The sequence below is a fragment of the Microtus ochrogaster genome, chromosome 10 (assembly GCF_000317375.1).
Source record: "Microtus ochrogaster isolate Prairie Vole_2 chromosome 10, MicOch1.0, whole genome shotgun sequence".
Classification (NCBI taxonomy): domain Eukaryota; kingdom Metazoa; phylum Chordata; class Mammalia; order Rodentia; family Cricetidae; genus Microtus; species Microtus ochrogaster.
In genome coordinates, this window is record NC_022016.1 from 38,947,956 (window position 1) to 38,974,530 (window position 26,575).

Sequence of the window (26,575 nt, forward strand, 5' to 3'; positions counted from 1 at the left end):
TGTGTGTGTGTGTGTGTGTGTGTGTGTGTGTGTTTCTTCACCAGCTGCTTCTATCTGCTGTGCCTGTGCCTGAGACTTTCCCTGCTGCTACTTGTTTGGCGCAAGACCTTTCTGGTTCTTTAATTCTTTAACTGGCAGATGTTGCAGAATATTTTTTTACACTGTGTGAAAATGTGTCATTGTGATTGGTTTAATAAAAAGCTGAACAGCCAATAACTAGGCTGGGGAGCCTAGGCAGCACTTCCAGGGAGAGAGAAACTTGGGGGAAGAAGAGAGGCAGTAGAGAAACACCAGCGAGATATGAAGGGGGTCAGACGTACAGATGGAAGAGAGGTTAAAAAGCCACGTGCTAGAACATAGATTAATAGAAGCAGGTTAATTAAGTTTTAAGAGCTAGTTGGGAACAAGGCTAAGCTAAAGGCCAAACTTTTATTCTTAATAAAAAGTCTCCATGTCATTATTTGGGAGCTGGTGGTCCCCAAGAGAAAATCTGACAAAAAAAGACTCACTCCAGACAGAGAAAACAAACCTGTTCCAGACCCATGGGTGGTAACATCCTTATGACACTTTTGGCTGCAAGTAACAAAAACCCTATATTTAAATGCTAAGGGATTTTTCTTATTATACAACTACAAACTCCAATGCAGGAAGGATCCTGAGCTGGTTGCTTCTAGGCTCCTCCCCTATGATCTTTTTGGCTCTGTTTTCCTGTACTGGTTTTAGCTTCTACTTGGTACCCAAAAGGCTGTTGCAATTCCAGACATCACATGCAGAGCCAAACCTCTGACCTCAGGTGGTACTCAAAATATTCCTCAGCAGGCACATCAGAAAGTTAACCAATAAGTAAAGCCTCCACCTACAGAGGATCAGGGCTGCCCTTTATGTTTTGAATATTAAATTTTCCTCAAAGGCCCATGCTAATGGTTAGTCACCAAGCACTAGGAAATAGACCTATAGTGGAGAGTAGTTAGATCATTGAGTCGTGCTCTGGGGTAGTAGAACTTTAACCCTTTCCTCTTTCTCTCTTTGCTTTCTGGCTGCAGGAAAGCTTGCAGCTTCTCTATGGTACACTACCATCCCTGATGTACTGCCCTTCCCCAAGGTCTTCTCTGTGGTACACTACCATCCCTGATGTACGGCCTTCCCCAGGGTCTTCTCTATGGTACACTACCATCCCTGATGTACTGCCCTTCCCCGAGGTCTTCTCTGTGGTACACTACCATCCCTGATGTACTGCCCTTCCCCGAAGTCTTCTCTGTGGTACACTGCAGGGAGCCGGACAGGATCGCCATTACAAGATGGTGCCAACATTCTGTCTTGTTGGAAATAAACAACTCCATATTTGGCTATGCCTTTGGGAGCTGCGTGTCCCCCACTTCCCACATGCTCGGTGGTTTAGAGTCCTTGGGCCTATACCGATGCAGTCTGGTGTCAGCTGATGGTGGCAGCCAATCACAGGGCGACCCGTGTGCCAATTCCCTATATAAGCAGCTGCTTTAGTGCTCTCGGGGCCCCTCGCTTCCTGCTCTCCCTCAACCAAGGGCACTCCATTAAAGCGTGATCTGAGAAGAATCCTCGTGTGGTGGTTGTTCTTTCTCGCTGGTCGAGAAGTTTGCCACAGCACACTACCATCCCTGATGTACGGCCTTCCCCAGGGTCTTCTCTATGGTACACTACCATCCCTGATGTACTGCCCTTCCCAGGGCCTCTGAAACTACAAGCCTCTTTTTACACTTGGGAGCTCCCACAGTGCCCACCACACATGCTGACTATCATGAGTGTTTCCAGGATTGCTTCCCCAGGAATCGCGATCCCCTCCATTGGCCTTGGCTCATTGACCATAACTAGATCACATGATGCTGCCTCCTACCCTGAATTAATTTCAGGAGGGTTCCTGAACTGTCTCCCATAAGCTTGTGTGCTTGAACAATTGGTCCTCAGCTGATAGCATTGCATTGGAAGGTTCTGGAATCTTTAGGAAGCAAAGCATTGTGGGAGGAAGTGGGTCACCAGGGATGGACCCTGAATCTTCATGGTCTAGCACCTCATCCTGTTCACTCTTTGCACCCTGGTTGTGGATTCAGTGTAGCCAGCACCTTCATGCTCCTGTTGCCGTGCCTTCCCCACCGTGATGGACTGTAGTCCCTCAAACTACAAGCCAAACACACCCTTCCTCCCTTAAGATGCTTCTTGTGGGGGTATTTGGTCAGAGCAATGAGAAAAGTAGCTAATACAGTTGGGCTAGAACGGGAAATATTTGCCTGTGACTCTGGTATGGAGCCCCCTCTCTTGAGTCTGGTGTGAACTGGATTTGGGTTCCGTTAGGCTGGAGGATGGAAAAATCATCTCTCCTGTCCTCTCATCCTCCTCCAACATCCCAGGTTTCTTCTTGCTCGACTCAGATTGCTGCTAACTCTGCCTGAGGCTGCTGGGTTTTGCACCCTTTCTGCGACAACATTAAGCATTGTGGCTTTTTAGGAAATTTATCTTCATCATCTCTGCAAAGTATGAAATGAGTGCCCTTCGCTTCAGTTAGGCCCATTTCATGGATGGACACACTAAGTGTTTTTGAAATGAGCCTAGGAGAAGGTTAATGATGGAGAGCTAGTGACAAGACAAGCAGTTAGTGCTCTATCGCGTGTCTCTCTCCCTCCTTCTTCCTCACACCCCCACCCCTTGGCTTAATTGATAGGCCAATTATTGAGTCTGTGGCCAGGCTAGGGGCCAGCAAGCTGTTTATAGCCTGCAGATCTTGCCTTTTCTACCTGGATGAGCCTGCCGGCAGCCATCAGATACAGGCGTCTTCCAGTGACAAGGGCGTGATGGATTTCCCCCATTACTTACTCTCGATGCTTTTGTTAGTCTGCATTTTATGCAGTCTTATGTAATAGAAAGGAATTCTGCAAAGCAGGCACACTGAGCAAGGCCACTGCACAGAAACTGCATTCCTTCTGCACCTGCAGCCACCCTGCTGGGGCCCATCTGTGTTTTGCTGGCAACGTTCATGGCCCTTCCAGATGATAAGAGAGTGCAGGCAAGGGGGATGGGGATGCAGCCAACTTTGATGGCCTCCAGGGAGGCCTCTCTCTCTCTCTGGGTTTGGACCACTGTCTTTTAAAGAAGAATAGCAAGGACACTGAGAAAAAAGCAAGAGAAGGGAGGGAGCAAATGGTGTAATCCAAAGATTCAGAAAGCATAGGAAAGGATGGTCAGCACCTGAGCACCGGAGAGCGCACTGTGGGTAGCACTGCCCCTCGAACCGGCAGTGACGTATGACTGAGGACACTAAGCACTAATCAATTTGTGGAGCAAGGGGAACTACACAGGCCACTGATGGGTGTTGTGGCCGATGCAGTGACAACTGAAGCTGAACAGAGCCTTGCTCTGTGACTCACCCACGGAGGCCCACTCTTAGATAAACATCCACAGCTGCGCCCACATGTGTTCCTCCCCAAACTGGAGCGTGGTCTCCATTATGGCACTAGTCAGCCGAGCGCGTTAGCCCACACCTGTAATTCTAGCACTCAGGAGGCTGAGACAGGTGGATTACTGTAAGTTAAAGGCCAACTAAGGGTATAGAGTGAGACTTGGTCTCAAAAACAAACAAAGCACTATGAACATTAACCCGACCTCAAGATGACCTTCCCAAATGATGCTAAGAGCAGAATGGATAGGTGACTTGTGGTGTGATTATACTGTGGAACATGCAGACACAAAAAAGACAGACTGACCTGGGGAGATGGCTAAGGTTCTTGCCATTAAGCATGAGAACCTGAGTTCCAGTCATGGAAAAAGCTGGGCACAGCAGTGCAAGCCTGGAACTCAGTACTGGGCAGGTGGAAGACACCTCAGACGCACTGGTCAGCCAGTCTAGACACATGAATGAGCTGCAGATTCAGTGAGAGACCTTGTTCCCAAAATAAGGTGGAGAACAACAGAAGAAGACACCCAGTGCCAATGTCTAGCCTCCCCAAGCAAACACAAGCACACGCCTAAGAACATGCACACACACATACATACACATATGTACACTAAGGGCAGGTTGCCTTTAAATATAATAATATGGAAAAATTCCACATGTATTATATGGAGGAAAGAAGACAAACACGGAAGTGAAAGGGTTTCAGTACCCCGATTGCATTTCCACCAATGCAATCAGGCCGAATTAATAAAAATGAATGAAAAATGAAATTTATGCCATGGCAATGCTGAAGTATGCATGGGCAGCCCGTACATGGCAGTTCTGTTGAACTTGTCCATATTGGGTCTAAGTTGATGAGGACAACTGACCAGGTCTCTTCCTCAAGAGGGCACCAGATCTCATTACAGATGGCTGTGAGCCACCATGTGGTTGCTGGGAATTGAACTCAGAAGAGCAGACAGTGCTCTTAACGGCTGAGCCACTTCTCCAGACCAGGTTTAATCTGAGCAAAGCGATCTGGGGTGTGGGATATCACATGGCAGGTCTATGGGCTGGGTTTTAAATAACCTGCAGGAGTGGTCTTGACCATCTCAGGGACAGGAGTCGCCACTCTGCCTGCTTTCTGAGAAGGGGTGGGGTTTAGAATGGGGGTGAGTAAGATTGGAGAAGAGCTTCCAACTAAACAGAAAGTACTTGGGACGCTTATTGCACTTATCTATAGTTTAAGGCCAGGCTTAAACAACCTGTGGTTGCAGAAACCAGAAAAATGGTGGCCTCCTGACTGACTTTTGCCCCTACAGATTGAGCCTGGCATTGAAGGTGCAACAGAGTGTTTTCCTTTGGAGGGAGGGAGGACTCTGTTCCCCACTCTTCTGCTAGCTTCTGTTTGTTCTTTTCTGACTGTCTCCCGTACCCATTGGCCTGTAGGTAAAACACGCTGTCTCAACTTCATGCTCCAGCTCTCACCGCAAGTCTGTCTCTGTGGTCGAATGATCCCTTTCTACAGCCACCCCAGGTATATGGACCAGAGCCCTTAGTAGCCTTATGTTAGCGCTATGATTTCCAGAAAGATCCTATCTCCAAATAAAGTCACTTTTCGAGGTATGAGGAGTTTCGAATTGGACACAGGTTTTTTTTTTGGGGGGGGGATAGGGAGCATATTCCACCCTGCCAAGCCCTGTCCACCCACCCCACTATGTCTGAGCATATCTGCTGCAGAGATCAGCTGCCCTGTCAAGCAGACTCTGCTTGTTTCTACGCCGGAAGTGCCGCTACAGGTGGCTGGAAGAAGATCAGAGTCCATCTGTTCCCCCAAAAGGAGAAGCTGCAGGGGCACAGATGCAGGAGACATTCAGAGGCCACCCAGGGCCCCAGCTCTTGCTGTATGGCATTGAGTGTGGCCTCCCATTCAAGTTCTCTAAAGCCGCTGTTCCTGCGTCTCCAGGTGCCAGAGGCTCGGCTTTCACAGTGTGCATGGCAATGGGCAGTCTCTAAACTGGGCTTTCATGACCACAGACAGAATAGACTTAAGTTGATTAACCATTTTTTCAATTATTTGTATCACATAGTGTGGTGATTTGAAAGAAAATGACCCCCTAAGGGAGTGGCACTATTAGGAGGTGTGGTCTTGTTGAAGGAAGTGTTTCGCTGTGTCTCTTACATGCTTAAGCCACACCCAGGGAGACCGATCAAGATGGGTCAAGATCTAAGAACTTTCAGCTCCTTTTCCAGAACCATGTCTGTCTGCACGCTGCCTTGCTTCCCACCATGACGATAATAAACTAAATAATAAACTAAACCTTGAAGCCACCGCAATTGAACGTTTTCCATTTAAAAGAGTTGCCGTGGTCATGGTATCTCTTCACAGCAATAGAAACCCTGAAACATGCGGCGGGCTTCTCGACCAGCGAGGAAGAACAACCACCACACGAGGATTCTTCTCAGATCATGCTTTAATTGGAGTGCCCTTGGTTGAAGGAGCATGAAGCGAAGGGGGGAGGAAACGAGAGGGGCAGGAAGCGAGGGGCAGAAAGCGAGGGAGAGCAGGAAGCAAGAGAGAGAGAGGCCCCGAGAGCACTAAGGCAGCTGCTTATATCTGGAATTGGCACACGGGTCGCCCTGTGATTGGCTGCCACCATCAGCTGACACCAGACTGCATCGAGATAGGCCCAAGGACCCTTATCCACCACACATGCGGGAAGGGGGGGGCACGCAGCTCTCAAAGGCTTAGCCAAATATGGGGTTGTTTATTTCTAACAAGACAGGATATCGGCGCCATCTTGTAATGGCGATCTTGTCCGGCTCACTACAGAAACACATAAGAACGTAGGTTGGGTTTTGTTGTTTTGACATAGTACTTACTATGTAGACCAGGCTGGCCTTGTGGTGATCCTCCTGACTCGGTCTTCTGAACACTGGGATTACAGGTATGCACCTGCCAGTCTAGCTGTACAGTATTCTTTTGTAGTGCAATATGGCAGAAGGGTTCATGGTGAAACACACATTTCCTACACATTCTGCCCCAATCCTCTCAGCCCATGTTCCCAGGATTTTCCCAAATATTGGTCATATATACAAACAGTCTTACTTTACAGTACTGGACATAGAGCCAGGTCTGGGCAAGTAAGTGCTTGTGTGTGCGTGTGTGTGCGTGAGCATGTGTGTGAAAAAGATAGAGAGCCTGCCCATGTATGATGGCTAAAGAAACTACATTTTGTGCTGGGCATCCATCTTACTACCAAATGACCATTTGTGTCCTACTCAAGTTTTTGAGAGATAAGTTCCCGGGAACCCTGACTCCTTGACCCCCACCAAGAAGTATGCAGCTGAGCCAATCTACTTTCTATGATATGACTAACTGCTGTTTCGTTTGTTTTTTGTTTTGACTTCTGTAACTTGCTTAGGCAGATATTAAAGAATTCCTTGTGGGTTGCCTTAAAAATCTTTCCTTCACCCACCTCCAGGTGGAACACCTCTGATTTGGATTAGAGACTATGGTCCTGCTTGTAGCTTTAATAAGTTTGCCTAATGATAACATGGGTGTCTTTTTCCAGTGGCCTCCAGCTCCACAACCTATGCATCTGTATGTGGAAGCCTGCAGTCACTGCTGGGTGTCTTCCCCTCTTCCGCTCCACCTTCTTTTGTTACTACTTTTTGTATTCTTGTGGGTGCCGGCGCCCTTGATGAGTGGGCGGGAGGCATGTGTGTGCCACAGCATGAGTGTGGAGGTCAAGGGACAACTTTGTGGGATCTGTTCTCTCCTTTCACCTTTACGTGGGTTCCAGAGATCAAACCTAGGTCCTCAGGCTTGTGCCAAGGGCTTTGACTGTTCTTGGTTGTCAGCTTGACTACATCTGGAGCTAACTAAAACCCAAGCGGCTGGGTACACCTGGGAAGAATTTTTTTCCCAATTAACTCATTTGAAGTCAGAAGACCCACTTTTTTTTTTAAAAAAAATTCCTTTTAGTGAAAATAGATTTTTTTATATCCTGCTTATGATTTCCATCCCCTCTCCAACTCTCAGTTCCCCTCACCTCCTCTCCCACCCAGATCCACCCCTTTCTGTCTCATTAGAAAGCAAAAAGGCTTCTAAGGGATGATAATACGAAAAATACAATAAGATAAGACACACACACATCAGAATAGGACAAAACGAACAAACAGGAGAAAAAGAGCCCCCTCCCCCCTCAAAAAAAGGCACAAGAAACCGAGACTCACTCTTTCTCACCTTCAGGAAACCCATAAAAACATCAAACCGGAAACTGTAATATATAAGTAAAATAAATTAGTAAATGCAAAAAAATAAGATTAAAAAGAAAGCCCTGACCCGACGTTGTGAGACAGGGGCCTCCAGCAGGGCCGCTGAGCTCCTTTCCTGCCAGCAGCCACTGCTGCGCATGCGCGCACGCCATCTACCCTGGGCACACGTTTGTGTCCCCGTGAGACCGCCTTGGAGGAAACCATGTTTTCATTTGCAAGTGGTTATCAACTGGAGACGACTTCCGGCTTAGGGGTGGGACGAATGTCTATGTCTCCTGTCAGCTCTAGGACCCCACCTGCTGCAGGCCCGCGCAGGTCCCGTGCATGTGCCTCAGTCCCTGAGTTCACCTGTGCATCCGTCCTGTTGACTTAGAGGGCCTTGATTCCTCGATGTCCTCCATGCCTGTTACCTCTACACTCTTTCTGCTCCTCTTCTGCAGGGTCCCCTGAGTCCTGAGGGGAGGGATTTGATGGAGGCATCCTATTTACAACTGACTGTTCCAAGGTCTCTCTCAGGAATAATGTCTGGCTGTGGTCTCTATGCTTAGTCCCATCTGCAGCAGGAGGAAGCTTCTCTGATGGTGGCTGAACAAGGCACTGGATACAGCAGAATGTCATTAGGAGTCATTTTATTGCTGTACTCTTTTAGTAAAGCAGTAGTATCTGGTTCTACCCTAGGTCCCTGGGCTATCTAGCCTCAGGTTCTTGGTCACTCAAGCTGTGTCAGGTATGGGCTACATCTCATGAAGTAGACCTTAAATTAAAACAGGTATTGGTTGGTTACTCCCATAAGTTTTATGCTACCATTGTCCTAGCTTATCTTGCAGGCAGGACACTCTAATAGATCAGAGGGTTTGTGGCTAGGTTGGGGTTTATGTCTTTCATTTGGTACTGGGCAGAGTAGCTTTCTGTATCAGATGTTAGTATGTAGGGTGAAGGCTCTATGTAGGCGCCAGATGAACTTCTCCACATTCAGTGAGTTGTGTAGATGTTGTCTTTAAGAATAGGGCCTTGCCCCCAGTTTATGGAGAGCAACCAATCATCATGATGGCAACAGCCTGATATTTTGGGAGTTAGTATTGAATCCCCTTTGTCAACAACTCAATTAGATGTAACCCATTCCCAGTACTGGAACCGCCATTCTGTGATAAGAACTGCCCAGTTGGGGCTCTGTCTCCCCATTATTTGGTGATTTCCGTTAGATTGCCTTCATAAATATGTATTTTAAGAATCTTCTACTGTATTAAGTTTCCATACTATCCCTTAAATGGCCCTTAATTTTAGCTATCTTTCCCTGTATTCTCTCCCTCATCACCCCTTTTCTTTCCCTCTCCCCTTTGATCTTCCTGGTCCAGCCCTGCCCCCATCCATCCATAACTATTTCTTCTATTCGCTTTCTTAGGGAGATCCATCTGTTTCCCCAGTTCCTTACTCTATACCTAACCTCTTTGGTTCTATGGGTTGTAGCTTGGTCATCATTGACATAATGGCTAATTTCCACATATAAGCAAATACATATCATATTTATCTTTCTGAGTCTGAGTTACCTTATTCTGGATGATTTTTTCTAGTTTCATCCAATTACCTACAAATTTCTTCCTTCTTTCCTTCTTTCCTTCCTTCCTTCCTTTCTTTTTTTGTTATTTGAGACATGGTTTCTCTGTGTAGCCCTGACTGTCCTGGAACTCCTTCTGTAGACCAGGCTGGCAGCCTAAATAAGGACGTGGAAGAAGGAAGCTTGCTTTCCTTGCCTGCTTGTTCTCACCATGATGGCAAGTCCATCCCTTCACTGGCATTAGAGCCTACTTCTTCAGGATTCCAGCATATACTAAAGACCAACTGAGACATCCAGCCTCATGGACTGAACAGCTACTGGATTCTTAGACTTTCCATTAGTAGACAGCCAATGTTGAATTATCTGGACAACAACTTGTGATCCACTCTAACAAACCACACACACACACACACACACACACACACACACACACACACACACACGAAACTAGAACAGTCCCTACCATATCTGTTCATGTGCAGAAAAATACACTCACATGTTAATGGACGGTACAAAACACAAAATAATCTTACTGGTTAGGTTAATGAGGGTATACCCTAATAAAGGAACTACTAATGGTCCCTCGAGACCAATATATGTATTATATGTGTGTGTCTGTGTGTGTGTGTTTTATATGTGTTTGTATGTGTATGCATGATAGATAGATAGATAGATAGATAGATAGATAGATAGATAGATAGATAGATAGATAGATAGATAGTCATTCTATCAGTTCTGTTTCTCTAGAGAACCCTGTAAATGGGGATTGTTCACTCATTTCCCAGCCATCCAGACTGAATAATCACACAGAAACTATATTAATTCCAACACTGTTTGGCCAATGGCTTAGGCATATTCCCACCAAACTCTTACATCTTAAATTAACCCGTTTCTGTTCATCTGTGTATTGCCACGAGGCTGTGGCTTCACAGTAAGGTTCTGGTGTCTGTCTCTTTCATCGGTTACATGGCATCTCCCTGACTCTACCTACTTTCTCTCTATATCTCTGTTCTGATTTCCCACATGGCTTTACTCTGCTAAGCCATTGGCCAAAACAGCTTTATTCATTAGCCAATAAAAGCAACACTGTTAAGTTGGGAGCATAGACCCCAGGCTTTCGCATCTATCCCAGTCCCCAGGCCTGAGAATTGTATTGGTCTGGACTTCAAATCCCAGCAGGCCAGGTCCTGACCCGCCCTCCCCCTAGGAGGACCCCTCCCACAGAGTATTTAAATAAACTCCCAAAAGAGGACAGTGTGGTCCCTTTTTCTTCCTCCTGGTGGTGGGGCCACCCAAGAGCACAGGACGCACATTAAACCTGGATATTTCTTAATTTTGTTTGTTTTGATTTGGCTTGATTGGGATTTTGCGTCGGCAGAGAGCTCACCTTAGGAAAAATTCCTAACATCTTGGAGGTCCCACTGAGATAGGGCAGGCCTTTTCCATAGGGCCCTAGGCAGTGTTAAAAGCCCCCTAGTCTACAATCTGAGCTCTCCACGCCACACTAAAAGTGGCTCCTGGTTACAGCAGATGCATCTTGGTGAGTCCCTTTTCTTGTCTATGCTATAGGGTTTTGGGGGGAACACATTTGTCTTATTTTTGTCATTTATCAGACTCTTGTTGAAGCCGCAAGCTTGCGCCAATAGTTTGATCAGCAGCAGCCAGACTGGCAAGATCAGGCTAGGCTGAGATGGGATTTGTTTGTTTTGGGATACCAAGCATTCAATTTCCATGGATCCTTTGGGCCTAAGAGTTATTTTGGTGGACGCACTGAAGTGGACTTAGGCCACGGGGTTGGGCAAAGACTTTAAAATGGGCACTTGCAGTTCAAAGCCAGATCTACTGTTGTCTCTGTAATGCCTCTTACAAAATCCTTTTAAATTGGGCCTGTCCTAAATACAATCTGTCCCAAGTGACTGATTTCCCTATGCACTAAGATTTGTCCTCAAATGTCCTCCGGGACCTAGACAATTTTTGTTGCCATAAGGATAAATGGACAGAGCTTACATATGTCCATGGTTTTTTGGGCTCTGCATTCTCATCCCTCCCTTAGCAGCCAGTGTCTCACAGCACGGTGCTGCCAGACCCACCGGCCCCTCCCCCACTCCCTCAAGCCCACACTACCCAACCTCCTCTGGTGGAGCAACATTCTCCACGTTCTTCTCTTTCCTGGTCTACCCCTCCCTTGGTTCAAGGTCAACTTCCACCTTACCTACCTTCCCCTCCCCTCCCACTCCTACCTCACCTCCCTACCCTTGGACCCCTCTGCTAGCACCGGGCTAGCCCCTCCCAATCCTCCCCGTGTTCCCTTTTCCAGATCTCTCTCAGATGGAAAAGCAGGTAGGTTCCTTTTCTACTAATCTTTCTGCTTACCCATTTTATTTCTTGGTCAGCACCAGATATTAAGAAAGAGTTAAGAAAGGTTGAGGAGGATTCCCAAACCCCTATATAGAAATTGGTAAGAAAAAAAAAATGGCCTTTAAAGTTTTAATGCCCGAGAAGCTGAGTCTTCCTGACAGACAAAGCTACAACAATCTACAGGCCCAGGCCTTAGCAGCTACCCTAAGGTCACAGGAATGGGGACATGGGAAGCCAACCACAAGGCTCTACCCTGATAGAGCCCAGCCTAAGTCAACCCCACAGGCAAGTTGTTTCAAGTGTGGCCTAAATGGTCACATGGCACGATATTGCACTATGCCACCTCCGAGGTTATGCCCTATCTGCCAGCAACCAACCTGGACAATGAAAATCACAATGCCCCCATGCAGGCTTGTCCTCTGTGCCATGCCACGGAGGTCCAGCATCACGATCAGCAAGTGAAACTGTACCAGCCCTCTAACTTCTCAGCCTGGCAGAGGATTGATGCTGCCCAGACTTGGAATATCCTGTAACCCTATCTGAGCCTAAGGTAAAGCTACAAGTAGCGGGTAAGTTCATTACTTTTATTCTCACTCAGGCCTTGTGTTCCCCTCCCAATTTCAGTTATGGAGGTAGACGGGACCCGTTCCTCCCCACTTAAAACTTTACCATTGCCCTGCATTCTTTTAAAAACTTTTCTTTTTTCTTTTTTTTTTTTTTTTTGGTTTTTCAAGACAGGGTTTCTCTGTGGCTTTGGAGCCTGTCCTGGAACTAGCTCTGTAGACCAGGCTGGTCTCGAACTCACAGAGAACCGCCTGCCTCTGCCTCCCGAGTGCTGGGATTAAAGGCGTGCGCCACCATCGCTCGGCTGCCCTGCATTCTTGCAGGACAATTTTTTCTCTCATTCTTTCTTAGTTATACCAGCTTGCCCAGCACCTTTACTGGGTGGAGATATCCTTAGCCACTTCCCCAAAGCTTTGTTCCACTTCTTGGAGCCCTTTTTGACCCCACCATCTCCAAGATTCTATTTTACAGGTTCACACCTCCTGCTAGATGTGTGCCCAGGCCAACCCACAAGGGCCCTGTACATATGTCAGTCTCTACACCAGCTTTGCAGACACCAACCGGGAGAAGATTGGCAGATTGATTTCACCCATATGCCTACTAATAAAAAAACTCTGTTATCTCTTAACACTTGTGGACACTTTTACAGGATGGATAGAAGTGTTTCCAGCCTCCAGGGAACCGGCAGATGTGGTGGCTCAGGTACTCCTGGACCACATCATTCCTCGGTTTGGTGTCCCACGAACCATCTAGACAGACAATGGGCCAGCCTTCACTTCCAGGGTCATGGAGTTCGTGTCAGAAGCTCTCAACACCTAGAAATTCCATACCCTCTACCATCCACAATCTTCGGGAAAGGTGGAGAGGGCCAATGGACTCATCAAACAACAACTAACCAAGCTCTCCATTGAATTCAGGTTATCTTGGCCTCCCTTCTCCCCATTGCCCTTACTCGCCTCAGGGCCACCCTACATGCCCCTATGGGTCTGAGCCCTTTTGAGCTGCTTTATGGGAGGCCCTTTCTCCTTGACCATCACCTTCCAGTTCAAACTCCTCCACTGGTGGAGTACCTACCCTACCTCTCCTTTTAAGGTCCCTTCTCCACACTGACAGTTGTCTTCCTGCCACCACACCAGTGGACCCTAAAGCCCCCAAACCTGTCCCGCTCTCCCCAGGGGACAGAGCATTCCTCAAACAGTTAACTCTTAGGTCTCTCGAACCTCCATGGACAGGACCTCACATGGTAATCCTCACCACCCCCTTGGCTGCCAAGCTCTTGGGACACCCATGCTGGTACCATCTCTCCAGGTTCGAGCAGGCACCTACTCAGGACACTTGGTCTGTTCAGCAGGCAGGACCTTCTGCCCTCCAGTTTTCCAGGATGCCACAATCAAGGGCCTACCTGCTCCTCATCCTGGCACACTCATCTTGGGTAATAACAATATTGTCTTCTTAGACACCTGCATTTTCACCTCCCCTAAGGAACTCCAGGATGACAGTTCATGGGATGCCTTCCCAGCCACATCTCTCTAGCTCTCCCCTTCCCCACGTCACCCTATGCCCACAGGAAGTAGCCAGATTTGAGTCTAAATGAACTCCCAAAAGACGAACATGTGCTCCCTTTGTCTTCCTCCTGGTGGTCACATTCGTGGCTTCCCAGTTCCCCCTTGGGGCCACCCCAGAGTGCAGGAATCCCGTTAAACCTGGATATTTCTTAATTTGGCTTGTTTTGATTTGGCTTGATTGGGAATTTGCGCCGGCAGAGAGCTCACGTTAGGAATTATTCCTAACAAACACATATACAGAAGGACATCAGAACCCTGACTAATACACCCTCTGACCCATCTCCCCAGCCATCTACCACATTTTTTTGAGGCAGGATCTCTCCTTGGACCTGGAGTTCACTTGTACCTGGAGTTGTTTTGGCGCAACTAGTTGGCCATCAAGCCCCTGGTACTTACCTGTCTCTGTCCCCCGACCCCTCAGGGCTAGGGTTACAGATGTGTACCCATTTACCCAGCTTTATTAGAGTATTGGGAGCACTCTACCCACTAAGCCTACTCTCCAGCCCCTTATTTCTTAAAGAATTTTTAGATATGCTCATGGGATCACAGTAATTGAGGACTGGCACCCTTTTCATGTCCTCACCCAGCTCTAGAGGTACCTGCAGGCATTTCATTCAAAAGCTTTTCCTGTAACTCTTTGTAGGATGCTGTTTGCTTGACCTTGTGGCTAGCTGGAAATGCCTGGAAATGAATGACCCTCAGCCACTGACAGGTGGGAGACAAATAACCCAGCTTGCTACCTTAATGGCACCGTTCTTGCAGCTTCTCTGAGAGTTCCTGAGACATCGCGCTGCCATGGCCCACAGTAACAAAGTGCTCATTTATATAGCCAGCATTGGCTTCCCTTCCCGCCCTGACTCATTTCCTCACCCCTCAATGCAGTTCCGGGTCATCTTCCACATGAGGACGTGGATTTGGTCTTGTCTCAAGGTCTGCTTCTGGGAAATCCCACAAGGACGGGCACAGCAGCGTCACACAGGTGCTCTGTCTGCATCTCATTTTCCCGCCAGTAGTTTGGCTTGCTGATCGGTCCCTAACAGCGAAGCCTGCGGAACCATTAATCATTCCATTATCAGGGCAGACCCTGATTAACCTAAGCAGCATGCCTACTTTGAGTTTTGTACCACGCAGCATCACATGAGCGTGTACATGTGAGTGTATGTTTCTGCACATGGACAAGTACGGCAGGCTTCATTCTGTTGCTATGACAAAAAAACAACAACAACAACAACAAAAAAACACCCTGAGCAAAAGCAACATGGAGAGAAAAGAGTTTATTTGATCACACATGTTGCAGTTCATCATCATTGAGGGAAGTCAGGGCTTTTGCTTGAAGCAAAAGACATGGAGGAACACTGCTTGCTGGCTCCATCTCAGGCTTATGTTTTCTTTGTTGTTGCATTTTTCGAGACAGGGTTTCTCTGTGTAACAGCCCTGGCTGTCCTGGAACTTGCTCTGTAGACCATGCTGGCCTCAAACTTAGACATCTGCCTGCCTCTGCCTCCGAGTACTGGGATTAAAGGCATGTGCCGCCATAGCCTGGCTTCACTAGCTTTTTTATTCAACCTAGGCTGTAGGAGCGGGTGCTGTTCACAGTGAGCACTCCCTGCCCCCAAGACGTGCTCACAGATCAGTGTGAGCTGGGCAATCCCTCAATTGAAACTCCCTTGTCAGGTGACCCTAGGCTGTCCAGCTGACAGTTAAAACTAAAGGCAGGAACAAAGCAGGGAACGGTGGCACACACCTGTAATTTTAATATTTAGGAGACAGAAGGTAGGAGGATAGAGAGTTCAAAACCTGCCTGGGATACATAACAAGAGCCTTTCTCAAAAATAAACAAACAAAAATAATTTTTAAAAATATTAAACAGCTCAAGGGAGCAGGTGAACAGCTCTGATCAGGGCAGCGAGGTTGGAAAGGCTCTATTTGGAGGTGACCAGCTCGGTCTAAAAAGGCAGCCTTGGAAGGCTATTCAAGCTGGAGGGTACTGATTACAGTGGGAGCTGGCAGATCTGAAGAGGGCCATTGATATGGAGATTGCCACCAAGGTCCCTATTCATTTGAGGAGGGCTCTCTTGTGTGCTTGGAGCCACCCACTGTAGCTGCACAACCTTGCCCCAGGATTGCTGGCCTCCAGAAGAGCCCCTCACACAGCGTTCCACGTGCACCCACTTCCTTGCCAATTCTGTGCCCCCAGAGAGTTGTTTTTCAAGCAAAAGTCCTCAATTTTTAGACGAAAAACAACTTGTTTTGAGAACACGCACTATTGAGATCTTCAGGCTCTTCCTTTGGGCTGACTGTAGAGAAGAAATTAATTTCGAGGGTGGGAAGAGATGACGAGGAGGCTGGAAGCAGACCCGTGAAAGGCACAGAGAATGTTTTCCGTTATTTGGTCCCTCTGCCCACTCATGAGCACTTATGTTGTTTACCTGATCAGCAAGGAGCCTTCTCAGAAAACAAAATTTAAAAGCATCAAAATACTTCTCGGTTCTCCTTTCCAAATTCCATGCTCCCCACTGGCTGTCTACTAGATCTGGCCCCAAGGTGCAGAGAAAATGCTAGGGACTTGAAATAGCAACGGGATGAGACAAGGGCTTGGAACAGCAATGGTGGCAAGCACCCAGAAAGTCAAGCTAATTGGCAGGAAGTAGAGAGGGAATTCTGCTTTCCCTGTCTTTCTCCCGCGTGTTGCATTCTTTTTATTCTTTTATGACTTGTTTTCTTCCCTCTGTCATCAGGGCTGGAAGTCAGTGGCAGAAAGCCCACGTGCATGTCCTCACTAAGCGACTCCGGAAGAGAAAACTGCTGAGCATTTCTAAGGTGTGAGGGTTTTGTTGACTTTCCGTTTCTGTGCAGGTGAGATGCAGACACCACACTCCCTGTCCCTCATATTTGTACAGGCTTATACCACATCTTCAAAACTGGAGGGCTCGGGCTGGAGAGAGACCGGAGGAAGAGAGATATTCCTCTCAGCAACCTCGACAAACCAGCTACTCAAAACCTGACTTTGCTGCAAAAGGTGTGCTGTTCCATTGAGGACTATGGTTTCAGTGACTGCGGAAGAGCGGGCCGTTATGCTTAGCATGCAGTCCTCATGAAACCAGGCTCATCAAACAACTTCACGTTCTTTTTTTTTCCACCTCAGCACCCAAGTGTCTTAGTCAGTGTTCTGCTGTGAAGACATACTATGACCAAGGCAACTTTTATAAAAGAAAGCATTTAATTGGGGCTGGTTTACAGTTTCAGAGGTTTAGTCCATTATCATCATGGCGGGAAGTGTGGCAGCATGCAGGCAGATGTGGGACTGAAGAGTTCTGCATCCTGATCCATAGGCAGAGACAGAAAAAGAGAGTAGGACTGGCATAGGCTCTTGAAACCTTAAAGCCCACCCCCAGTGACGTACTTCCTCCAATAAGGCCACACCCACTCCAACAAGGCCACACCTCCTAATCATTCTCAACTGGTTCCATTCCCTAATGAGTAAGCAGTCAAATATATGAGCCTATGGAGACCTTAGTCAAATTACCACATTCCACTCCCTGGCCGCCATAGTCTTATAGCCATATCATAATGCAAAATGCATTTAGTTCAACTTTCAAAGTCCCCATATTCTATCACAGTCTCAACACTGTTTAAAAGTCCAAAGTTCAGAGTCTCTTCTGAGATTCATGGCAGTCTCTTAACTGTAATTCTCTGTAAAACGAAAATGAAAAAGCAGACCACATACTTCCAACATACAATGTCACAGAATATACATTACCATTCCAAAATGTAGGGAAGGGAGCATAGTGAGGAAATACTGGACCAAAGCAAAATCTAAATCTGTTGGGCATGGTGGCACATACTTCTGATTCCAACACTCAGGAGGCAGAGGCAAGCAGATCTCTGTAAGTTGCAGGCCAACCTGATCTACAAAGTGAGAAACCCTGTCTTGAAAAACCAAAAATTTTAACCAGGTGGTAGTGGCGCATGCCTTTAATCCCAGCACTTGGGGGGCAGAGGCAGGCAGATGTCAGAGTTCAAGGCCATCCTGGCTTACAGAGTGAGTTCCAGGACAGCCAGAGTTTCACTGAGGAACCCTATCTCAAAAAAACCAAAAACCAAATCAAAACCAAAACAACAACAAAAAACACCCAATAAGTAAACTTCAAACTCTGCATCTTCACGTCTGATGTCAAAGCACTCTTTGATCTCCAACTCCTTTCAGGTCTGTTAACTGCAGCACACTTCTCTCTCTAGGGCTGCTTCCACACCCAGTCTGCAGCTCCCCTTGTCAGGTATCCCACGGCTCTGGCATCTCCAACATCTTGGGGGTCTCCAACACAATTCCGGCTCCATCTTCACAGCTTCACGTGCAATGGCTTCTCTGGGCCTCCATGCAGGGACACCCCTGACACACACCTGGCCTCAGTGACTTTCCTTAGTCAAGGAGAAAGATCCCATAACTCATTTCTTTTGTACTTGACTCTAAAGTCAGAACCATGTGGCTGAAGCTGCCAACTTCTGCTGCTTGCTGTGGCTGGAACTGACCTCTAGGTCAGTTACATTTGTATCAGCTTTCTGTTGCTGATGGATTTCTTCACTGCATAAGCTTTCCTTTAATTCCTTTTCCCAAATTGGAAGCTTAGCTGGGTGGGGTCCTGCCCTGAGGTCACTACTTCCTTTTATCCATTTAGCATCAGGCTTTTCTTAAAACTTTTGATCTCCATGGGCATTGGGCTTAGCTCCATTACATTACCTGGTGAACTGTCTCCACAAACTATATATTTTGTATTTTTCCTTGCTCAGCTTGTTCCTTTCCTTATAGATTTGCATAAGAGGACCACTAATAACCACCTGACACAGTCAACACTAGGCTGACTTGAAATCTCCTCTGCCAAGGCCATCAACCCAAAACTCTTCAATTTAGCCTGGGGAAGATGTTTTGGACAAAGGTAAAAAGCAGTCACATTATTTGCCAAAATATCCAAAAATGGTCTCAAGGCTAGTTGATAATATTCTTCCCTTCTGGATCTCTTGATACAGGCTGTTATAATTTATATTGCTCTTAGCACCATTGTCCATACTCCTGCTAGGGTGGCCCAGTAAGCATTCAACCACTTTTCTAGCTCAAAGTTCTAAAGTTTTCCATAATCCTACAACAAAAAGCACGGTCAGGCATGAAACAGTAATATCCTACTTCTGACACCAACTTCTGTCTTAGTCACTGTTCAGTTGCTGTGAAGAGAAATCATGACCATGGTTTCCTTTTGCTTTTCTTAATTGATTTTTATTGAGCTCTACATTTTTCTCTGCTCCTCTCCCTGCCTCTCCCCTCCCCCCTTCAACTCTCTCCTAAGGTACCCATGCTACTTTTCTACTTCGCATGTAGATTAGATCTATGTAAGTTTCTCTTAGTGTCCTCATTGTTGTCTAAGTTCTCTGGGATTGTGGTTTGTAGGCTGGCTTTCTTTGCTTTATGTTTAGAAACCACCTATGAGTGAGTACATGTGATAATTGTCTTTCTGTGTCTGGGTTACCTGACTCAAAATGATATTTTCTAGCTCCATCCATATTCCTGCAAAATTTAAGATATCGTTATTTTTTTCTGCTGTGTAGTACTCCATTGTGTAAATGTACCACATTTTCCTTATCCATTCTTTGGTCGAGGGGCATTTAGGTTGTTTCCAGGTTCTGGCTATGACAAACAAAGCTGCTATGAACATAGTTGAGCACATATCCTTATGGCACAATTGAACATCCTTTGGGATATATATCCTTTGGGATATATATCCTTTGGGATATATACCCAAATTTGGTATTATTGGGTCTTCTTCAGGAAGGCAGTTTCCTAATTTTCTGAGAAATTGCCACACTGACAACCAAAGGGGTTGTACCAGCTTGCATTCCCACCAGCAATGCAGAAGTGTTCCCTTTACCCCACAACCTCTCCAGCATAAGTTGTCATCAGTGTTTTTGATGTTGGCCTGTAAGATGTAAGATGGACTCTCTTGTTTTGATTTGCATTTCTCTGATGACTAAGGAATTTGAACATTTCCTTAAGTGTCTTTCAGCCATTTTAGATTCCTCTGTTGAGAGTTCTCTGTTTAGGTCTGTATTCCATTTTTTTTTTATTGGATTATGTGTTCTTTTGGTGACCAATTTCTTGAGTTCTTTGTATATTTTGGAGATCAGCCCTCTGTCTGATGTGGGGTTAGTGAAGATCTTTTCCCATTCTGTAGGTTGTTGTTTTGTCTTGTTGACCATGTCCTTTGCTTTACAGAAGCTTCTCAGTTTCAGGAGGTCCCAATTATTAATTTTTTCTCTCAGTGTCTGTGCTTCTGGGGTTATATTTAGGAAGTGGTTCCCTGTGCCAATGCATTCAAGTGTATTTCCCACTTTCTCTTCTATAAGGTTCAGTGTGGCTGGCTTTATGTTGAGGTCTTTGATCCATTTGGACTTGAGTTTTGTGCATGGTGAGTTGGCTTACAGTTTCTGGGGCTTAGTCCATTATCATCATGACAGAGATCATGTTTGCAGTCAGGTAGGCACTGGAGAAGTAGCTGAGAGTTATATCCTGGCCTACAAGAGAGAGACTGGACCCTGGCATGGGCTTTTGAAAGCTCAAAGTCCAACCCCAGTGATACATACACTTTCTCCAACAAGGCCATACCTCTTCATCTTTCTAATACTGTCAAATAGTACTTCTTGAAGAGTAAGCATTCAAATATGTGAGCCTATGGGGGTCATTCTTATTCCGATCACCATGCCAAGTAAAGACCTATGCACACCATGGCATAAGTATATATACACACATATCATGTACTCATGAACACATAATTAATAATGATGATAATGATGATTGATGATCTAGCAATCCTGTTCTGAATGCCTACCTAAAGGAATTGAAAGCAGGGTCTCAAAGACATATTTACACACACATGCCCATAGCAGTGGCATTCAGAATAGCCAAGGGATAGAAACCACCAAGCTATTGATAAGTGAATAAACAAAATGTGACAGATGAGATGAAAGACATTCATATCAAAATGGAATCACTTATGTCAAGCTCTAACAAAGTAAACCAAGGTGGCCACAAGTGTCCTCAGTCACGTGTGTCTATGAAATGTGTGAGGAAATTGTGCAAGGAATTTCTCCAAACCAGTGTCTCCAATAAGCCATGTCAGAAGGTCACTTGTTAAGGATGGCTGTCCCACCCTGAGCTCACAACAGCTTTAGCGACAAGTCCTCAGAACTAAAGATCTTGTCTCAAGCAGTTGGCATGAACTTCTTTAAGTTGATGGAATTAAGTTAAAGATGTTAAGTGAAGAGCACCTCAGATTGTTCAGTTGTGTTGTGTGTGTGTTAGTGTTAATGTGTCAGTGTGTGTGTCTAAGTGTGGGTATGTATGTAGATGCAGTGCCTGAGGATACCAGAGGAGGGCATCAGATTTCCCTGGAGCTGGAGTTCTGGGCAGCTTACCTAAGGCAGATTTTGACAACTGAGCCCTGGTCCTCTGGAAGAGCATGAAGCACTCTTAACCACTGAGCCATCTCTCCAGTCTTGTGATGGCTGGGTTTGGCTATCAACTTGATTGGATAGAGAAGTCCCTAGGAGATTAGTAAAGTATGGGGTCTGCCCCTCTCTGAGTATACATTCCCAGTTAATAGTTGCTGGGGGAGACTTCTCTTCCGTGCTATAACCACATGGAAGGTACCCATAATTCTGCACATTAACCCCACCCCACGCCCACCCCATGCTCCTGTGAGTAGCCCAGCTAAACTCAGCTAGGTCATCTTGGTTGGAGTCATTTATTTGGTCTGCCACTGGTTTCCCATCTAGGACGAATAGACATTTGTTCCTGCCATTCCAGGACATGCCGTAGGTCTGTTTCTGTTAGAGTGTTTCCAGAGAGGATTAACCGAGGGGCAAGGTCTGTCCTGAGTGTGGGTGACATCACCCCTGAGTGTGGGTAGCATCATCCCTTAGGCTGGAGGCCAGGATAGAATCAAAGAGGAAAAAGGATCCAGCTGATGCATAACTTGTCCCTGGGAGACACAGAAGTAAAGTCTTCCTCTCACAGCAACTATTAAGTGCTTATATATTCTCAGAGCTTAGTGCATTAGTTCCGTGATGGAATGCCGATAATCAATCTTATGTAGATCTCATGCTGGTAATCACAGCTGCTTCGAGTTCTAGAGGACCATGGTCATATCATGCCTGGAGGACAGCATTCCACAAAAGCAGCCCAGTGCTGGCATCCCTTCTCTCTGCTTCCTGACTGTCCCAATATGACCTGCGTTGCTCTGCCTCATCCCCACACCCACCATGATGGACGGAACTCTATGAAACCTTGTTCCTCCTCTGGGATGTTGACTCAGGTGTTTGGTGGCAGCAGTACAAAAGCCTGACTTTGGTACCCACGCCAAGTCCATGTGACCGAAGAGGCAAAGCTGAGAGAAGAGAAGATACGCAGGCTCTGGAGTCATGTGGCCACAGGGGAGGTGACAGCCATCAGAAGCTGAAAGAGGCAAGGAAGGGGTGGTGGTTAGTTTTCTTTGTCAACTTGACATAATCTAGGATCACCCGCAAAGAAGGTCTCAATAAAGGACCGGCTAGGCGAGATTTGGGCACATGGTCTTCAGGATTATGGTCACTGATGTGGGAAGACCCCGCCCACTGCCATTCCCTGGGTTTGGGTCCTGGACTTCATAAGAATAGAAAACGTGAGCTAAGCAGTAAGTGTTGTGCTCTTGACTGTGGTTGGGATGTGACTAGCTGCTTTGAGTTCCTGCCTTGACTTCCCTGCTATGCTGTACTGCAACCTGGCCTTGCGAGCTCAAGGGAATACTTCCTCCCCTCCCGAGTTACTGTTTGTCGGGCATTTTATCCCAGCAATAGAAATGAAGCCAGAATGGAGGACTTCCCTCCTAGATCCTCCAGAAGAAGCATGGTCTACAATTGGCCTTCTGGTCTGTAGTACCATGAAAGAACTGGTTTCCGTTGCTTTAAGTTGCCCAATGCATGGTCACCCAAAGCCTCAGGAGACTGCTATGCCTTCCTACAGCTCAGAGAGCTCCAGCTTCCAGGGTTTTGATCCCTTCCTACTTGAAGTATCAGGGGGCTAACATGACTCCCTTCCTATAGGGAAATAAGATAAGGTAGCCAGGAAACATCTTATGAGACCCTAGGGTTGAGGCTGAAGCTGGGAACCGAGTCTCACAGGCAGGCACGGTTCTCAGGGTTTACAGAAAACCTTCATTATTGGTGCATTGGCACCAAGTGTTTATTTTTACTTTTAATTATTCTGTAGCCAGCATCCCAGATCCCTTCTGCCAAAGAGCCCTGCCACCTTGTTAGCCCAGGAGCATACAGCCAAGCAGGGCCTCTGCCACGCTCATTACCCTGTGAAGTCCAATAAAGGGCTGGAAAGTGCTGGAAGGTGATCGAGTGGCTTCATTCCAGTGCCTGTGAGATCAGTTCCCAGAGGGCAGCGTGTGTTTAGTCTTTGTCCTTTGCTCACACCAGGCCCGGTGTCGTCATGGAAATGCAGGTGTGTGCAGAAGCTCATGAGTGTCCGTGAACTTGGATGTACACAGGTGTCTCAGAGCTCACGTGTTTGTTTCAGCTTGTGCTCTCCTATTTGCATTTCTGTAAGTGTGTATGTGTGTGTGTGTGTGTGTGTGTGCATGCGCATGTGTGCAAGCACGTGATGAGAGGGTGGCAGGAGAGGAAGCGAAGTGGCTATGGTTACTGCTAATACTATAAACTTGAGCTATTGTTTTCATAAATAGGAGGCTGGAGGTCGCCTCTTGCTGCTCTTCCCACTCACTGTGCCGTTGAAATTACAGTTCCAGGAAGGAATTACTCATTGCTTCAGCAAGCACATCTACTTAGATTAGGCTGCGAGATTCTGCTCCATGGAAACTCGGGTGCTATCTGCTTTGTGTGTTCAGTCTAATATCAGAGAGTCATAATACCTGTATTGAACATCAAAACACCCACTGCCGTTCCAGGAGGTGAGGTCACCAGTGGCACCTGACAAACTCCAGACAATGCTTCTTCCATGCATCTTATTAAAGACCCATTTGCTGGCAAAGCTCATCCACGGTCTAGTTCTGGCCCAATTGGGCCCCCAAGGAGCTCCAGATGGTCTCATACGGTGCCACCAACACAGTAATGTTGTGAACAAGCATGGGGCTGGGCCACTTTGGGAACAAAAATGAGAGCATTGACCTCCAGCCAATGGAGAAGGGAATGTAGGCAGATCCCAGAAGGGGTCTGAGGGATAAGTTGGAACTATCTAGAACAATAATAGCTTAGCAGGATCCAGGAAAGAAGCTCTGCTTTTCCCAGGCTCAGGCAGAGGCCATTCTATTCAGGGAGGAGAAGAAGAATCCACCCTTCGTGAGCCATGTGCTGCCACCTGCAGGCAGAGGCCATGGCTAGCCCCTCTAGCCCACGCTCCCTCCCAAACCCTCCATCTCCTGAGCACAGGCAGGATGCTCTGCCCCAGCTGGAAATTCTTGGTCTCTCCGGATCTGCTTCCCACCCCTGGGTCCATTTGGCATCCGAGGAGCTGTGGCTTTCTGGATGCACCTTCTTGTCTTTTCACCTCTGAGAATCTGGGGGCAGAGGGCCAACCCCCGACTCCCTCTGACCCTACCACCCTGTATCAACTGTGTCTTGCTTCTGAAGGCTGCCCTGTGTTTACTCTTAATGGCAGAAGTTGGCTCCTTTGTGCATGCCTTCAGCCTAGGGGTGGTATCAGTTTCCTGCCTGGATGGCCCTTACCAGCTTCACTGCCCCAAATTGTGTTTCTCCTATTCCATGCTCACTTGCATTAATAATACCTTTGTGGTGTTCTTCTGCCACCTGGCTACAAAATGTCACTTTTCCTTCTGTAAGCCTACCTGAGGACTCTTGCATACATCTCCTGGAAGGAGTTGGCCAGACGCACACTACCAAGCTACCGATAGGTCAGGCCAACTCTGTTCCCTTTGATCTTGAGCCCAGGTCAGAGAGACTATCTTCTCCTGGTCTTCAGGACAAACCTTCCCTCTTGGACACAGGTTTTTGAAGGTGCCTCTGCGTCTGTCCCAGTGGCTTCATCTCCTAGCCAATTTCAAAGGGACAGGAAGGCCACTGGATTCAGGTTTTCAGAGCCTTAGCATTGACCAAGCCTGAGGCACTGCATTTGCTCTTACCAGGGACACATTCCTTCCACTGAGCAGGCAGCATTAGGCCTCAGGCACCTGTTCTCACTTGGGGCTTGGGGCTTGGGGCTTGGGAGCTCACTTGCAGCCTAGGTATTCCCCAGCCTGGCTCTGGTGGAAGCCAGCTGAAGGCTCACATCTGTCATCAGCATCAGACTCTTCAGATTCTTGCCCAGTAGGTAAAGCACTCCTCCCAGGGCTGGGTTGCCTGGAAACTAGTCTCCACCACCCAGGGCCGAGCGAGTACTCTGACCCTGGGCCAAGCCAGCATTACAAAGGGATAAGCAAGAGTAGGAGACAGAGACAGAGGGAGCAAAACAGACAGGCAAGGCCTGTGAGGACAACTGGAGTGATGAGGATGCTCAGACAGCAAGCGTGAAGGAGAGAGGCCGCCTGCCGCAAGCGCTGTGCTCACATCATGTGGCCACAGCAGGGCTCAGGACATCAGGAACATCGTCAGGACATAGAAAAAGCAGTTTGGGTGACTTGCCTGGGTGAATGCTTGCAGGTTGGTGTTCTAGTGTGTCAGGAGCCGTTTTCCCCCAAAATTATTGCAGGAACCATTGTCCTAAGGATTTTGCAGAGAACCCCACTCCCCAACAGTATTGAGAATTGTTTTATTGGCAGAGCCTATGCCACACCCAATTATCTGTTAATAGAGAGCTATCTGTTAGCAGAACCCGCCCCACACTCCAATTATCTAGAGAACTAGGAGTGTCAACTTGTGACTTCCTGACCGAGGAATCGTGACCCGACCGATCGTAGCATCCTGGCCTACGTGACCAGCGTGGACCACATGGCAAGAGCCCATGCCCCTGCCCCCCAAATTCCTCATCCTATATAAGCTGTAACCATGACTCTAATAAACGAATTCTCTGACAAACCTAGCATGGCCTTCTTCCTCTTCCCCGCCCATATCTTCCAGATAGCGCCTCTCCGGGACCCTGAAATAACTGATCAGCCAGGCGGGTTACAACCCTAGACTGAGTGTCCCGCCGAGGCAGTTTATACTAGTGAAACAGCCTCTCATTCAGGGGCATGTGTTAACTGGACATGGCCTCAGATTCCCCAGACTACCCACTGGAAGCCCTGGGCTCTCCATGCTTGTGGTACGGGTTCCCAGACTGTCTAGAATGAGAGGCCAGCACTAGCAGCCCATCCCTTCTCCACCCTTAGCTGGATCACCCCCCTTGGTCATGAGCTACTGGTCCACGTGGCTCAGAGCCCCATATAATGGCAGTCAGGGCCAGGATCCCTAAAGCCTCTGGGCTGATGCATCTTCCATCCCTCGCGGTCATTCTCTCATGATAGCTGCAATGAGAAACAGACATCCCCAACCTTCTTTAGGAAGCCCCGTGGAATGTCACATGCAGGGGGGTGGGTTTGAATACAAGCTGCTATTCCCATCAAGGGGAGGACTCTGGAGGCACAAGGTGCCCACAGGGCTGTGTGAGGACACAGAACCTGTTCGCTCAGTGGCCATGGCATCCCTCTACAAGTCCTTGTGCCTCAGTCCCAGGCCAGGTGAGCATGCGTCTTCTTCCAAAGCCTCGAGAAAACAGCCTTGTCCTTCTGGCTGCGTATCTGAGTACAAGGTAGACTTAGGAGATCCAATATTTGGGGATTCCCCCAACGCCTCAACTTGACAGACCTCTCT